We start from the raw sequence: 15,738 nt of genomic DNA, 5'->3' as shown, positions 1-15,738 counted from the left end.
ATGCCCAATAGACCTCTGGGACCGTTCGACTAGACGTCGGCCACTTGACGCCATCTTTGAGGCCTTCCATAGCGTCTTGACTTCTGTGTATATTTATGTCGTGTTCTTTGTCTGTTCTATGGCATTTTCTTTCGCTGTTCTGTGCTCACTTACTCCACGCGCCGCGGAGTCACCGCGGACCAGGGCGAGACCGGAGAGGGCCTGACCCGACGACCACGGACTTTATGGTTCGGGTCGGCGACCTCTGCAGAACGGTCGAGCAAATTGAGTCTGAACTTCAATTTGAGTCTAAACATTAATTGAGTCTGAACACACGCAAATAAAGTTTTTACCACCACAACCTGACCACGCACCCCAAGGTCAATGGCGAAGGTCCAAGCTTGCGGTCCCGTCGTACACGGGCTACGACGACCGGAAGTTTGTGGCCGAATGCCATGCAGAGCTGACTGCCTATAAGCTATTCTCTGGAGACTGGCATTTTCGTCCTCCCATGCACATTGGCCGTTGCATTCCAGGACAGTGCCGCGCTCAGGTGGCCCATTACGACCCCGTTCCTCAACAAGGAAGTCTTCTGGCGAAAGTTTCAAGAATAATTTATTTTACCTAGCTACCATGCCACGAGTCCAGCCAGAATTGTATCCCCGGACGCGGCACCCGGAAGAAACCTAGCCGAATTTGTCCGGTAACGCGGGAGCTCATTCGTAGAGCCTGTCCAACGGCATCGGAGTCGGACAGGGTTGCTCGGGTCGTGCGGCAGAGCCACCGAAGATTCCCGCCCTACCTGCTTGACCGCACCTATTCGACCCTGGACCGCATGGCCGGGAACGCCCACACGGTACAAGAGTCGCTCGTTGATGTAGGTCCAGTATCGGCCAACACCGCCGCCTGAATAATCTCTCGAGCCATCATGCGCTGGCAAGCTCCAGGGCCCAGAATAATTCCGACTCACCGCCAAACCCTGGATGGCACGGTCTCTCCCCCCCGTGCGCTGGACTCCTACGCCTTTGGGCATTGGGAGTGAGGGCGACCATTCATCAATACAGACCCCCGGCTACGTGCCCGCCCAGCTGGATCCAGACTAATGCAAGAGTGAAAGCCCTTGAAAATCCTACCCCCCATGCCACCCGGGGCGCGGATCGCTGGTCCGACGAGGGAGAGTACGAAAGACCACAAAGTCAAGCGCACGCCAGCTCCACGCACGCCTTTGACCGCGGCAACTCGGTGCGCCGCTTTGGCAGCGGTCGCCATTGCCACTTCCGTCGTGACTGCCCCGATTTGCAGCGCAGCAGCCCTGCAGGCGCGGGAAACGAGTGTGGCCGACGGCGTTAAACACTGAACGTTTGCCGGCCGCGGTGACCACAGACAACCCAGAAAAAATTCCATCGGTATGTCGATTCCAGTGTCACATTGAGCTAATAGTTCCGAGTACGACAGTTTCAGTGTTCGGAATAGCTGTTGTAGCCCTGGTGTGATACCGGTTGGAGTTTGTTGCATTTATGGGCGACATGACCCACAACCTCCTCCCCTTTTCCCTCTGGCCCTTGGTCTAGCCCTCTGGTTGGTGGCGGTAAAGAAGGAGGGGACGGAAGAAGTGGAGGACATGCGATGGTGACTAGATGCGGTTTTTGGAGGCCGCCTCCGGATTGGTGAAGCAGTTGTTGCGGTTGCAAATATAAGGCCCTAAAGGTACACTGACACCCCCCAAAAAATGTTTAATGTTTTCTTTTGCCAGGAGATTTATTATGGTGTCAGGAGACTACCCAAGCAATACTTTCCTACAGCGTCATGTATATTTTTACTAAATCAACAATGCGCGAATGCATGAAAACCGAAATCGAAACTGGTCTAGGGAGGAGGAAGAAATATAGAGGAGAGATTTCGCGGAAGTCACGTTGCTGTGCAACTTTTGCAGCTTTTTAGAAACTGCAAAAAGTGGTTATCATATTTATTTTATATCTTGATTATTGCGTGTGTGCCTTCGAAGACTCACGACTTTGATTACATTCGGTGGTTGTGTCTAAACCATATAAAACGACAGGTGAGCACGGAGAAAAGAGTGAGCGCGACTAAAAACGGTCGGGTCTACATCGGTAATTTCCAAGCGGAAGAAAAACCAATTTTGAGCCGCTACTTGTGTTCTGGGTAGTTGGGCTCTAATACGTCATGTACAAATAAAAACCTTAGCCAGCTCAAATTCCCTTTCAGTGTTGCAGTGTCCCTTTAAAGGATGGAGTACCGTCGAGAAGCTCGAAAGGCAATCGCACTTCGTTCAGGAACTCCTGCTTAGAGTACACCAGCTGCATCTTGGTGTCAAAGCACTGCGCGTTGTTCTGGTGTCTCGCCGGTTTTTTCACGTCCAGGAGTCCCCCATCCGCACCATGGCACAGCCATAATTGCTCTTCAGGAGTTTAATCCTGACGATGTTGCTGTACAGCCAAAGCAGGTTGAAGAATTTCTCGGTGTTCATCTGATCACAGTTGAGGCCGTACACCAACAGCAAAAGATTTTGGTGCGGCCTGACGCATTCGGAGACAAGTTGCTGCCCACGGGGCCGTAACTGGCACCGTCGCGGTCCGGTGGACCTCTGTAAAAGTCCTGTGGTCCGTTGGAAGTGCGCCCCGTATAGCCGTCGTGTAGCCAATGCCGGGGCCGCCGGACTGAATGCCTTGGTGCCCACTGAAGTCGCGGTCTTTGCCTTCGGCGGCACAGCTTGGATCAGCAGGGTGTCCTCCGGAGTCCCCCTGCGTTTCCGCATTCTCTAAAACCACGTGGCTCACCGAGGAAGACGGAGAACCTCCGGTGGCGGTGCTGGTGGTGGCGGAGCATCTTGAGGAGTCGAGAAGAACCAAAGACAAGTATCGGTTCTCTTTTGCTGGGCCTTCGTCTTCGCGAAAGCGTCTTCTACGAGGGCGCGGGATAGACTATAGTTCGTCTCACCGTAGCATTGAATATTGTTTGCCACGCATGCTAAAAGCGCGAGGTAGTTTCTCTGGATGAAGCCTCGGCGGCTGCACGAACGGCCGTAAAGCGAGTGGTTCAGGCAACAGTACTACAGGTTTTACTTTAGCTAGTTGGTACATACTTGAATGGAGTCAGCTGAACAATTACAAATTAGAAAAACAGTGAGAGGAAAAGAGATGGCACCCTATCTCTTTTCCTCTCACTGTTTTTCTAATTTGTAATTGTTCAGCTGACTCCATTCAAGTATGTACCAACTAGCTAAAGTAAAACCTGTAGTACTGTTGCCTGAACCACTCGCTTCACGGCCGTTCGTGCAGCCGCCGAGGCTGCACGAACGGCCGTTGTTTCCCTGTGCGCCGAAAAGTGGCCTTTGTGTCCATCGGTCCTCCCTTCTGAGGGGGAAAATGCTAATCCTCCCTCCGTGGGTTCCACAAGGCTGCTCCGAACTTGTGAGATAAGCTGGTTGTTTCCGGTAGGGTTATAAGCCCCATGGATTATCGCCGAGAACCAAAATGGCAGCTGGTTTGTCGGCAAGTGGTATTACAAAGGGTGGCATCACCCTAGCAAAGCGCACATGAAGGCTCCCTAACCGAGAACACGAACTCAGCATTGACGTTCGGAGGGTACTCGCCATTCCTTCTGTCAGTTCAGGACTGCGAAACCGGAAGCGGCTAAGTGGTAGCCATATGGCACATTTTATGAAAAAATGTGAATTGATTGGGAAGGAAAATACAAATGCTTCGTTACTAGGGTGAGAAAAGAGAAGCTAGAATTCGTCGCAAGCTTTATACCAGAGTGAATATAAATCTTGATAGTTCTGCTCTGCGCACCATTTATACACATTGATGTTACTTTTTGGGGATCATATCTGTTAACAGGGTTACGTGCAGAGCCAGTTCGGCTCTTTTCCATTCGTCGGCAAACGTTTAAAACATGGCAAGGCAAACATGAAAGCAACAAGCTTCTCTTGGGAAGCTTGTTCCATTCGTTCACAGTACTGAGAAAGAAGGAGGCTTTCAGCAAACTGTTTCAACAGAATGGTTCAGTGAGAGTTAGGTGGTATAGGCCTAGTTTCATTAATTGCCTTGTAATGGCTAAGACACAAATGCCAATTGCCTTTGAACACCTTAAAATAATTTAAGGCGGTCTAGATTTTCTCCTGTGGCTCAATCGCACAGTGCAGAAAAACATAGAAGTCGAAATTTGAAGACATGAACGTATGACGATTATAAACAAAAAGCGGTGTTTTCTTTTGAAGTGCCTAAAGCATATCGATTAGACTTACTGGAGGTCTTAGAGAACAGCTGCGTATCATAACCTGGGTCTGATAATAGTTTTATATGTAGTCTACTCAGTTACAGAAGTCCAGTGGCAAATCTTTCGTTATGATGTAAACTTCTAGTGGCGTTATACGCTTCACAATTCAAATCGCACGCCACTGCTCGTAGTTACTTGGACACGAAAACATCATGCGCCTCCTTGCCCGTCATTTTCACGTGACAATTTTTTTTTCTTTTTTCTTGGTAACTTTGTTTCGAGACGCCGGCGTAAATTCCGACAGCCCACAGTGGCGCTAATGATGCCATTAGCATTTTCGCTGCCGCGCGAGAGAACCAGACGAAGCACGGGCCAGGGGGCTCCCACCACGACAATGCGTTCCTACAAAGCTGCCTCGTTCCGTCGCGAAGCATTGCGGTGAAGCGCACTCCCCGCTGTGTAAGCCTCCGAACTTTTGCCTCCTCGTCGTCTTTCAATCATCCTCCCCGCTTCCATTCTTCTCGAACATCTTTTTTATATTCATCGTTTTTTTCACCTCCCGGCGTCTACGGAAGTCTGAGACCGTTTTATTACTTTGGGAGGAAAAGACTTAATAACCTGGGCCTTCCTCTTTGAAACGACCCTCGGCGGCAGCGATGCAGTGAACCCTGCTGTGTCCTCGCCCTTTTTGGGTCCCCTTTACTTCTATTGTCCGTTGACGCGCGCAGAAGACAGCAATATCGCTCAGACGACTCTCAAGGTTCAGCGGGAGATGAGTTCCCCACTTTCTTCCTGTTCCTGGAACAAAGGGACGGGCGCGCGGGAGGAGAAAGGCGTTTGCAAGCGATGTCTCGAGCTTTCCTCCACCAACCGAAACCAACGAGCGAGACGAGCGAGGTTGGATCGGGGAAATTATAATAATATATATATATATATATATATGGTTCAGTGGTAACACAGCGAGGCATATCATCCCCAGAACAAAAAAAAAAATGCAACTTCCATGGTGTTTTTTTTTGTTGTTGTTTTTTGTTTCCTTAATAGCGGCTCCCTTTGCGAGCGATACGTGTTCTCTATTTCGTCGTTTACCCTGAGACTGGGGGGGTTTTTTGAAGAGCAGAAGAAACAGAAAAAACAGACAGGTCTGTTTTTTCTGTTTGGAAGTCAACAAATGGGTGACTTCCACCAGCTAGCCTGTACTTTGACTCTTTTCTCGTTACGTGTTCTCTGTTTGGGCGTGCCTTTTCGAGTGAATATATTTTTTTTCTTTTCTTTTTTTTTTTATGCTCTCCGAATGCTAAATATGATCGAGTTCTACTTCTACGACGAATTACGCTCAAAGTGGCCTTTAGTTTAGGCAGTATACCGTCCTCTGAAAGTTCAGTGCAGAGCGAGGTCACAGCGATAGTTGCCACACGTCACGGTGAAGTTTTTAGGCATCTGCGTCACGTTCACTCACCGCGGGGTGCGTGCACAAAAGCGTTCGGAAAAAAATCGATTGTTTTGTTCCAAAAACTTTTGTTGTGTTCCAGCATGTTCCGAACGGTTTTTTTTTTTTTTTCGATCTGGAGAACGTGAAAGCGCGACTCTCGGCCCAGCTCTTTTCAATGGCGGTGCTACGCCCGCATTCCATTACTGCTACTTCTTTCTTTCAAGGACCGCGCGCAGTCCGCATCGAGTACTACAGGAACCCTATTCGTCTCTTTTAAGAGCGCAGCTTTTAGGCGCCCGTTTCCGGCTTGATCGGCGTCGGTGTCGGCGTAACCACGCTGTGCATTATGGGAAACGTCCCCTAATCAAACGCGCGGGTCTCACTCATGACACGCGCGTTGCATTATGCGACGTTTCTCATATTGACGTCACGCGTGACGTCCCGAGTGACTCCCGAAGGTCACGAGTGACATCACGAGGGTCCCACGCGTTGCATTATGGGAAACGACCCAGGATGCAACGCACAGGTCTCACTCGTGACCAGCGCGTTGCATTATCGGACATTTGCCATGATGACGTCACCGTGACGTCACGACTGACGTCACCAAGGCCTCGCGCGTTGCATCATGGGATGTTTCCCATAGTTCTTCCTTCTCCCACCTCCACCTCCTCCTCTCTCCTCCTCAGCAGTCCCACCCTCCTCCTCCCACCTCGTCCTCCCTCCTCCTCCTCCCTCCTTCTCCTCCCTCCTCCTCCTCTCCCTCCCCTCTCCCCCACCTCCTCCTCCCTCCTCCTCCTCCCTTTCGTACCCTTCCCTCCTCCTCCTCAAGAGCTGCGCTCTAATTCGGCATTACAGGGGATTGTAAACGCCTTTGATGTTTTGTTTGGCACCAAAGTGAGCCGCGTTATCGATTGAGTAGATGACGCCACTGACACACTCACGGCACACTTTCGGTTTACGTATGTTTCCTAATGTTTTATACGTCACTCATTTTTCATATTAATACATTAAGTTTGACAGTGCTATAAGTGGCCATTTTCAGAAGAGGCTGCGTGTATATGATTTCGGAAATACTGCGAAACCTACCATCTAGATCAAAACCGGAAGTCGTTGGGGACTACTTGCACACTGACGTCAACACGTTTCAACACACGCGGGAAAAAGCGAAAATAAAGATGGGTTGTTAACGCTGTCGCGTTAACAAGTGCATTGCGCGTTAGAGTGGGCAGGTGCATTTAAACGCGAAAAAAGAAATAATGACATGTTTTGTGGAATAATTTGCAGAAGCTTCTTAAGGAAAAGCGTGGAATGCCGGGGACATCCAAGGACGACCATTTCGTCTTTAAAAGACAAACTAAACTGGAGAGTTTAGATTGGGGACAATACCGGGGGGGGGGGGGGGACGATTGTGAGAGCGAGGGCAGAGAGATGGGCAACCGGCGAAGCGCCAACTAAACGCGCACTGAGCCTCGAGAAAAGCTACGCTCTGCGTAACGAGACAACGGAGATAGAGATGGACGGAAGAGTGACAAGCGATAAAGAAGAAATTGAATTTGCATTTTGCGAGTCCTACAGTAGACTATTTGCGTCCTGTCCTGTCAATGTCCAGCTTTCTAAAGATAAATTTTAGTGCTTCATTCCGCGCACAGCTGATGCAGCGAAAGAGGTATAAGATTCCTCCATTACCCTAGAAAAACTGATTGTTGCAATAGACGTTCTCAACCCGGGAAAGTTCCCAGGCCCGAACGCCCTCAGCGCTTCTTTCTGTAATGCTATGAAACGAGAACCCGCCCATTGTTAGCCCGCGTCCTTATTAAAAAAAAAAAAACAGCTTAAGCTGGTCCCAGCTTCAAGCTCGGTTATTCCTCTAGCATGCCCAGTTTAGCATCAGAAAATATGATTGCGCTTTGAAGACAGGGACATAGGAAGAACAGACACCTGCCTGTCTTTTGCCGCTTTGAAGACAGGGACATAGAAGAACAGACATCTGCTTGTCTGGCCTGTCGGCCATACAGGCAGATATTTAAATGTACGGCTAAGGGAACACTACCAGAAAGTGAACGGGATTCGGGATGGCCATCTGTCGTCTCACTGTCATGACTGCGGGTGCAAACCATTATTTGCTTCTTCTACTGTTCTCGCGAGGCACAAAGATAAGACTGTTAGAGAGATTATGGAGGCTGACGCTATAAATAATTCCGGCACGTGTTGTGTCAGTGTGGTGTCAATTGACTTGGCGGAGAAGGAGTTAGCGTACTTTCGGTCCATGGCGGGGCAACGGATTGGTTGAGATGTGGTGTGGTGACGCAGTGTGTTTGTACTGTGAGGGGTTCGAATTAAATCAGTTGAAAGTTAGTGCTCTGTGGTGTCTGTTCTTCCTATGTCCTTGTCTTCAAAGCGTAACCATGTTTTCTGACGTACCATACCAACTTGCCCAACAATGAGCACTTGCCAGTTTAGCATGCTGGTCATGCTGGTTGATCTGGTCCCAGCTTCAACCTCGGTTATTGCTCCAGCATGCCCAGTTTGGCATGCTGGACATGCTGGTTGATGTTGTCCCAGCTTCTAGCTGGGTCCAGATCCAAGCATGCCCAGTTTGGCATGCTGGTTGAACTGGTCACGCTGGTTAAGCTGGGGAACTTCCCCACCAGTTTGACCAGTTTAAATTAACGCAGAATAAACAAGCCAAACTCCGTGCTTGATTGTATTGAACCGGCCATCACAATATTCAGAAAAGTGAAATTCCTAAACTCATCTGGCATCACACTCGACGCGATTCTCAGAGTGTCAGAGTATGACTGAGATCTACCCTTATAGAGCACGCAATTATCAGAAGTCTTCACTGGGTCCAGATTGGCCCCCATTCTTAGCGAGTGATGCACGTCAGGGGTGTACACGGTGTTAAAAAGTGAGCTCAGTGTCGCGGCATAGAGAACCAAGGTATATCACTTCGTAGATTACTACCTGTTACTTCCCTATTGGAAAAACCAGCATGAAAATCAAACTGGTCAAGCTGGTAATTAAGGTGGTCAAGCTGGTAATCAAGGTGGTCAAACTGGTCAATGTGGTAATTAAACTGGTTTAGCTGGCAATCAAGCTGGTTTAAGCTGGGCAAGCTGGAATTTAAGCTGGTCAGTCTGGTCTAAGTAAAAACCAGCATGGTCTCACTCGAATCTGGTTTTAGATTCAATCTGGTGTAGCTGGGAGCCAGTCTGGTCTTAACTGGTCAAACTGGTTTTCCATGGAGCCAATGTGGTCAAGCTGGGAGACGAGCTGGTCATGCTGGGAGACAAGCTGGTGAATCTGGTCGAAATAATAATCGTGGTGGTCAAGCTGGTCATGCTGGGAGCGCGCACGCCAAGGTCGGCTAGAGATAGCCGAACTGGCATTGCTGGGAGCGCGCGCGACAAGGTCGGCTGCTGGAACGAGGTCACGTCCTGTTCTTTGTCCTCTCGTTTTTGGTAGACCACCGGGCGCGTCAGGCGCGCTGCAAGCTACCTTTGTGTGCGAGAAAAGAGAGAGAGAGAGAGAGAGTGGTAGAAACGGAGAATCGAAGACGCGTTTGGATAGCTTGGGCAGAGGGCAGATCGAAGGGACGGCTGTGTGCGCGTTGTTTGGAGACTAGTTGAACGACGGTGCAAGCGAAGCGGGTTTTGAGAAGACAGCGAGCGGCAGTCCGTTCAGTGCGGGAAGATGTCAGACGTCCCGACTGCGGCGTCGCTTCGTGTCTTCGAACGTGTGTGTGCCCAAGAATGACGGCGGTGCCGAGGAGTATCGCCAATGCCATCCAAGCCACACGGATTTCCTCGCCTCTGCCGACCACGCAAGTTGCCGCTTCGCCCCCATCGCTGGCGGGACCCAGGTTCGCTTCTCTCGTCCGTGTAGTATTTTCGTCTGCTATTGCCTGTTTTTGGCCTGTGTCTAGTATTTTTTTCGTGTTGAGAGATAAGCAATCTGGTTTTATTAACATTGTAGACAATTTGCACCGAGAATCTGTGCGTCGGTTAGTACTGTGTCAGCGCCGAGGATGTGTAGCATTTGAGTTCATGTGAGGCTGCCGCAAGTACGAAAATAATAAATTGGATGCCGAGTTGGCTTTTCTGACGAGCTTGGCTTTTTTATTCTGTGTATTAATTTAAACAGGTTAAACTGGTTGGGAAGTTCACCAGCATGACCAGTTTAACAGCATGACCAGCATGCCAAACTGGGCATGCTGGGGCAATAACCCAGCTTGAAGCTGGGACCAGATCAACCATCATGACCAGTATGACCAGATCAACCAGCATGACCAGCATGCCAAGCTGGGCATGCTGGGGCAATAACCCAGCTTGAAGCTGGGACCAGCTTAAGCTGGTTTTTTCAATAGGGTTCACGTTTCCCGTGTACCTCCTGCGTCCATCGAGCATGTATTTTCAAGCCAGTCGTAAAGCCTCAAGAACACCAGAGACGAGGACCCTTCCGAGGAGGAATTGCAGTTCCTGGATTTGCGCCTGTCCTCTAACCCCAATGATCTCTCCTGTGGTTTACAACAGTGGTCCAAGAAGCCTGTGCTGGCGTTCAAAAGCAAGCATTCAAAATCTGCTAAATCCGGAATCGTAAGGAGTCCCCTATCTTCCTCCCGTGCCAAATCTTGATCCTACCTTTCTCAAACCAGATTAACAGCCTGAATCAGTTACCTACAAAAGGCAGGCAATCCATGTGAACTCCTTGAAACAACTAAAATCCCTAATCTCTCAACCTTCTCCCGTCCACGCCGAACCCCCCCGACCAAAGGAAATTCGCAGTAACGCCGTACCTCCACGACACATCACATCGCCTGAAGGCAGAGGCGCGAAGATAAAATGTGGATGAGGCATTCTTATGGCGGTGGTCGTTAAGTACCATGTGCCGCCTCGTGAATGAGACCCAGTGACGTTTAAGTACTGATCCCGGCCGAGGTGCCCGCAATATGACGGAGGCTTATTGCGGAGAAGACGCCGTGTAACCGAGCTTTCGGTTGCACGTCAAAAGATCCCCAGGTGATCGAAATTAATGCTCAGTCCTCCGCTGGGGCGTGCCAGATGCCCGCCGTTGGTTTGGCACGTGAAACCCCCAAATTTGACTTTTGTTTAAGTACTGGGTGGGCCAAGAAGCACAAGACGAGCTTTATTCCCTGTGCAGCCAGCCTCGTCTATTTCACCCCCCGTCTGGTGGCGCCGAATATATCGGTCAAACGGGTTGCTGCGTGAACGACAGGTTAAGCGACAACAATCTGAGTTTATAAAAGCGGACACAGAGTCCCAGCATCTCAATGTCCGCCATGAGAAGGTGCGCTCATCGCGAACCACTGTATCCATCTGCGTGTGTTCTTGTGCTCCTTTTCTAACTTGAATGTGTTCCATGTTGCACCCTAACCTAAAAAAACTCCAGTCTTTTGTTGAAAGGCACGAGAAAACTAATTTTAAAGCTAAATAAACCATGTTTCAGTATGCTGCTGGTGGATCCATGCGGAGCCTATTTGGGAGGTAATCTACCAACGTTGGGAAACTTGCTACGTAATCGTGACGTAGCAGATTCCCTCGGAGCAGCGCCGCTCTTTGGAATTTCAACATTTTCCTTCATAGCTTTCCTTCTAGCTCAACTCACAAATCGCGCATTGTACCAAACGGTCCAAGGAGACGGAAAGAAAGGACTCCCCTCCTTCTCAAATTCTCGTTTGTGCAACCGGACACAGACATCCCCCCCCCCCCCCCCCCCCCTAGGAGATTAGCCCGTCGCTCAAAACTCGAACAAAAGTTGCTTGCCCTACCCCGTTCAGCCCTAAGCTGATAGTGTTGTGGAAGCTACGTGCTCCTTGGGCCAGCTACACGCTCGTCACCCCACGGGTACTTTGAACGACTCGGTTGTAATGCGCTGCGCTATTGACACCACCACAACGCTGACAACGCCACCAAGGGCAAAGTTCATTACCACGCCAGCCTTGCTACACCACGAATATGGGGAATCTTTTCTTTTTGTTTTTGTTTGCGCCCGATATTCCATGACGCATCGCGCTTTCCGCTCGCTTCTCTTCGAGCGCTTGCTCGTGTGCACCGTTTGGAACGAAAAATATAGCCAGTCGTTCAAAATACAAACGTGCGATTATCATTTACGGTTATAATTCGTCATACGTGACTCATTTCCGAACGAAATTTGAATATTTAAATTTTTGTTTCCATGTTGCGGGCACCCAACACATCTTGTCTCCTTCACTTAATCGGTAGGATAAAGAGAACTAAGCGTCGCTTCGATTACCGGAGACGTCTTCGTTTTTTGATAATCTTACCGGGCTAACCAGTTCATTGGTTTCTCGTGTTGCCCTTGAACTTTTCCTCTGTCCGTCTCACTTCCCATCCCCTCTCATTCTTCCTTCATGGTTCTTTGTGCTCGAAGCCAACGTCTAATAGATACTGTATGTATTGAAAGTCGAAGGATATCCGTCCTTGTTCGTCAATACGGGTTCTTTGCTCGGTCACCTTGCGCCATCTGCTACATCAGGTCCGGATGGGTCACTAACTTCGTTGTGGAAGACTGAGTAGGTCTTGTCGATAACGAAGTTGCTTCCCTTGGCCGTCGGCGACTAATTCGAATGAACTTGGAAGTTAATTTTCAATAAACAATTTAATACTTTTGTAGCAAAAGAAAATACAAAAACGAAACAATACTGAAAAGGTAACTTCCCCTGTACGGTGTTGGGAAGGAGGTGCTCGAGAGTTAACTTATCCAAGCTCGGAAGTTGGCTGGCTCGTGGGATTACGTCTCGAATCTCGATTACGGGGACAAAAGCACCTCGGAATCCCACGACCTGACCTGACTCGTGTTGAAAAATAGCGCTACAGGAACGAGGACAAAAAGACGAAGAAAACACAAGACAAGCGCTGACTATCAACTGGTTCGTTAATAGAACATGAGAAAGAAAGGCAATAAAGTAAAAAAAAAACAAATAAAACAACAACAATGAAATGAAAAACATGGAGTCAAATGTTCGCGCGCTTGCTGGGCGCCTCGTGAAATATGTTGTCTTCTTATTTTTTTCATCTGGTTGCAGATCTTGATTCCTTCTTTCTTTCCTCAGAAGCTCTTGTTACCCTAAACCCAGAAACTTCACCTCGCTAAGTGTCAGTCACCGAGTCAGTTCTGATGTTCTCGTCAGTTCTAATGCTGTCGTCGTAAAGCACGCCTGTTTCTCGAGGTCCGCCATCACGGGAAGTGTTTACGCCAACACTTTGATACCAGCCATCTCCCTCTGGTGCTAACAACCTACCCGCGGAGCTCTAGTCAATTCTTGCATACTCCTATTTGTTTATTATTTCTGCCTCGATCCTTACGCCCGCATTTTTCTTTTTCATTCCTGCAACAAATTCTTGAAGACCAACGCACTCATGTTCAACTTTGGCACTTTAGTTGTATTCTTGTGAAGCAGCTTATCTTGTGTGGGAGGTAGCAGTATACACGCGAGAATGTGATGTTGCGCCTGCGGGAGCCAGTTTTACTGAACTAGGAGTACTGAGTTCGCACTAAGGTCTATACTCCCACTTCCCACGTATTTGGGCGATATGTAAACACTTGGCATCGACACGGTATGCAGCTTGCTCTCTCGCCAGACCATGTTGGTGATACTGAATGACTCGGACCATCCTGCACTGTCCCTGGCCCTTTAAGGGCCTTCACGCCAAGTGAGCGTTCCCTGTGCCTCGGGTAACCAAGTGGGCGAAAACGGTTAGGGAGCGAGTGACGCTGCACACGCTGCGACTGCACTGCGGCTCACGCGGCTGACGAAGGGTTTTTGTTTTCTTTATAGACTTTCCTCAGCCGATTAATCAAGATCGTCCGAGCCGATAAAAACAACCGGCAGCGTCGAATAAACGTTCAGTTTGTTGGCAAAGCAGACACGCTGCCCATGGCTACTTTTTTTGGAGAGATTACTACAATGGCGACAAGAAGACCGAACCCAACGCCTGAAACCGGTCAACTCACCCCGCACCACACGCACCATGGCCTTCGCGGTTCCTCACTTCAACGACAGTACCGATAAGTGGACCTCATATTTGACGCGCCTGGAAGCGCTCTTCGAGGGAAATGCGGCAGTGTTGGACAAAATACTCAATAAAAGTATTTAAGTTAAGTTACTAAATACCTGCTTCAGAAAGTATTTAAAATACTACTCAAGTTACTTTCACTGTTAAGTATCTTGACTAGAGTACAAATACTTCGAAATGTATTTCAGTTACTTTTGAAGATACTTCCGCATTGTTTAATTTGTATCGACGTCACTGACAACGACAGTTATGCAGCTACGCAAATCTGGCTTACCAGAATGGTTTATTAGCACGCAACAACACCAACAGAAACAAAAATGTATCGTAGGACTATTTTATGCTGTCCAACTATAAGGAGCAGAATATTGTCACGAATGACAAATGATGAGGCGGCGAATAATTGAAGAACCTAAAAGTTTAATGGGGCGAACATGTGCCCAAAACAAAATAGAGGAAGGCTAGCGTCGCAGCCGTCGATGTCAGCGAAAGAGCAGGGTCAAGCGCTGGGACGAGACTAACTCCGGACCAAAATAAAAAATAAAAAAATGGCTTGCTTTTGTATGTTTATACAGCCTCGATGTTAGTACGTCTTAACAGGTGACCGGTAGCTTAGCTGTAAATGAGAAATTTAGCCAGTGCAGTACAACCGCTAACCTGGGGTTTTAACGTGCATCACGCAGTAGTGAATACATGAACGCGTGCCGGTACGGAACTCATCTAGATTGAAACGGACGAGGGCGGTGGGGATAGGACCGAGGAGGTTCCCAGCGCAAGCTTTCGCTACCGCCACGCGGAGCACCTTTTGTACCCGCGTGGGTTTCTGGAACATTCGGCGTAGAACGTTCCGCGCGTAGAACATTTGTAATTTGATCAGACGACAAGGTTCTCAAACTTACGAGAATGTCAAGTTGAAAGGATAAATAAAAGAGGAGTCCACTCGCTAGAATCGAACCCGGAGGCTCCGTGCGAGAGCCAAACGCGGTAAACATTCGGCCCAGCGACTCGCTCGGCAAAGCGCGTGGCAATATCACGGATACATGTTACAAAACATTTCTGAGACATAAATGAAAAGGTCGCTTTAGCTAAAGTGGCATTGCTGAATATGATGTCGTGCGGCGTACCTTAGACGCATCGTTTACCTACAATCGGTATTCTCAATATTGGGAGTTCACTATAAACGAACTTGGGATACGGATATGAGTGAATCGTTAACGAAGATCCCATATAATAGCCACGGCAGTGGCCGCACCTTCTTCAAATAGGTTCCGTTCAGAAAGGCACTCAGTGTTGGGGGGGGGGCACTTTGTTGGGAATTTGAGAGGTCATCCAGCTTTGTTTCCTGTCGTGTTCTTTGCTTATCAATGTTCGCTTCGAAGTGTTCGCGAGTGCAATAAGTGATGGACTGAAGACAAAAAGAAAATAAACAAAAGAAAGCCTAGACGTTTTGCCGTAGGAAAGTCAAACATACAAGCAAAAGAAAACAATTCTGTCCACCTTTTATTTTCTGTTATTTCTTATTTTCTTGACAAGCATATTTGCATTGTCGTCGTAGGTCGCTTCTCGGTCTGCGTTACGCCTCATTGTGGCATCTTTACTTCCGTGAAACCACTCCTTTTTTTTCGGGGATTTTTTGGGGGAAACTCTAGAAAACAAAAGGCGGCTTTGGGAAGGAGAGAAGAAAACCTTCATTACACGAACTTTTGGCTGAAATATGAATCACAATGGGCAAAAAAGCGATGTTTTTTTCACGAGCTCCATTAAAGTCACCGTAGCTAATCGGAGCTAGCAACAGGATTCGGTTCTCGAAAGAATGTTCACGTTTGCTCGTGCCACGCCCACGCCACTTCACACCGAAAACCTCAGAAAATGGCGGAATGTCAAAAATGTATTTGAGATAATGAGTATAATATACTCAGAAATGTAATTAAGATAGAGTATCAAATACTCTTGATCAAAAGTATTTGCAAGATACCAAGATATTTTAAACAGTATTTAAAATACAGTATCTTGAGTAGAGTATTTGAGATAGGC

The 15,738-nt window shown here is 48.4% G+C and overlaps 1 pseudogene; it reads right to left on the bottom strand.

Moving 5' to 3' along the window:
- Positions 1 to 1,546: 1,546 nt before the first annotated feature.
- LOC120848832 lies at positions 1,547 to 2,826 on the bottom strand (annotated as a pseudogene).
- Between the last annotated feature and the right edge of the window lie 12,912 nt (positions 2,827 to 15,738).

Source organism: Ixodes scapularis, unplaced genomic scaffold (assembly GCF_016920785.2).
Source record: "Ixodes scapularis isolate PalLabHiFi unplaced genomic scaffold, ASM1692078v2 PGA_scaffold5__190_contigs__length_132052651, whole genome shotgun sequence".
Taxonomy (NCBI): Eukaryota; Metazoa; Arthropoda; class Arachnida; order Ixodida; family Ixodidae; genus Ixodes; species Ixodes scapularis.
This window is presented reverse-complemented; position numbering and strand designations above follow the sequence as displayed.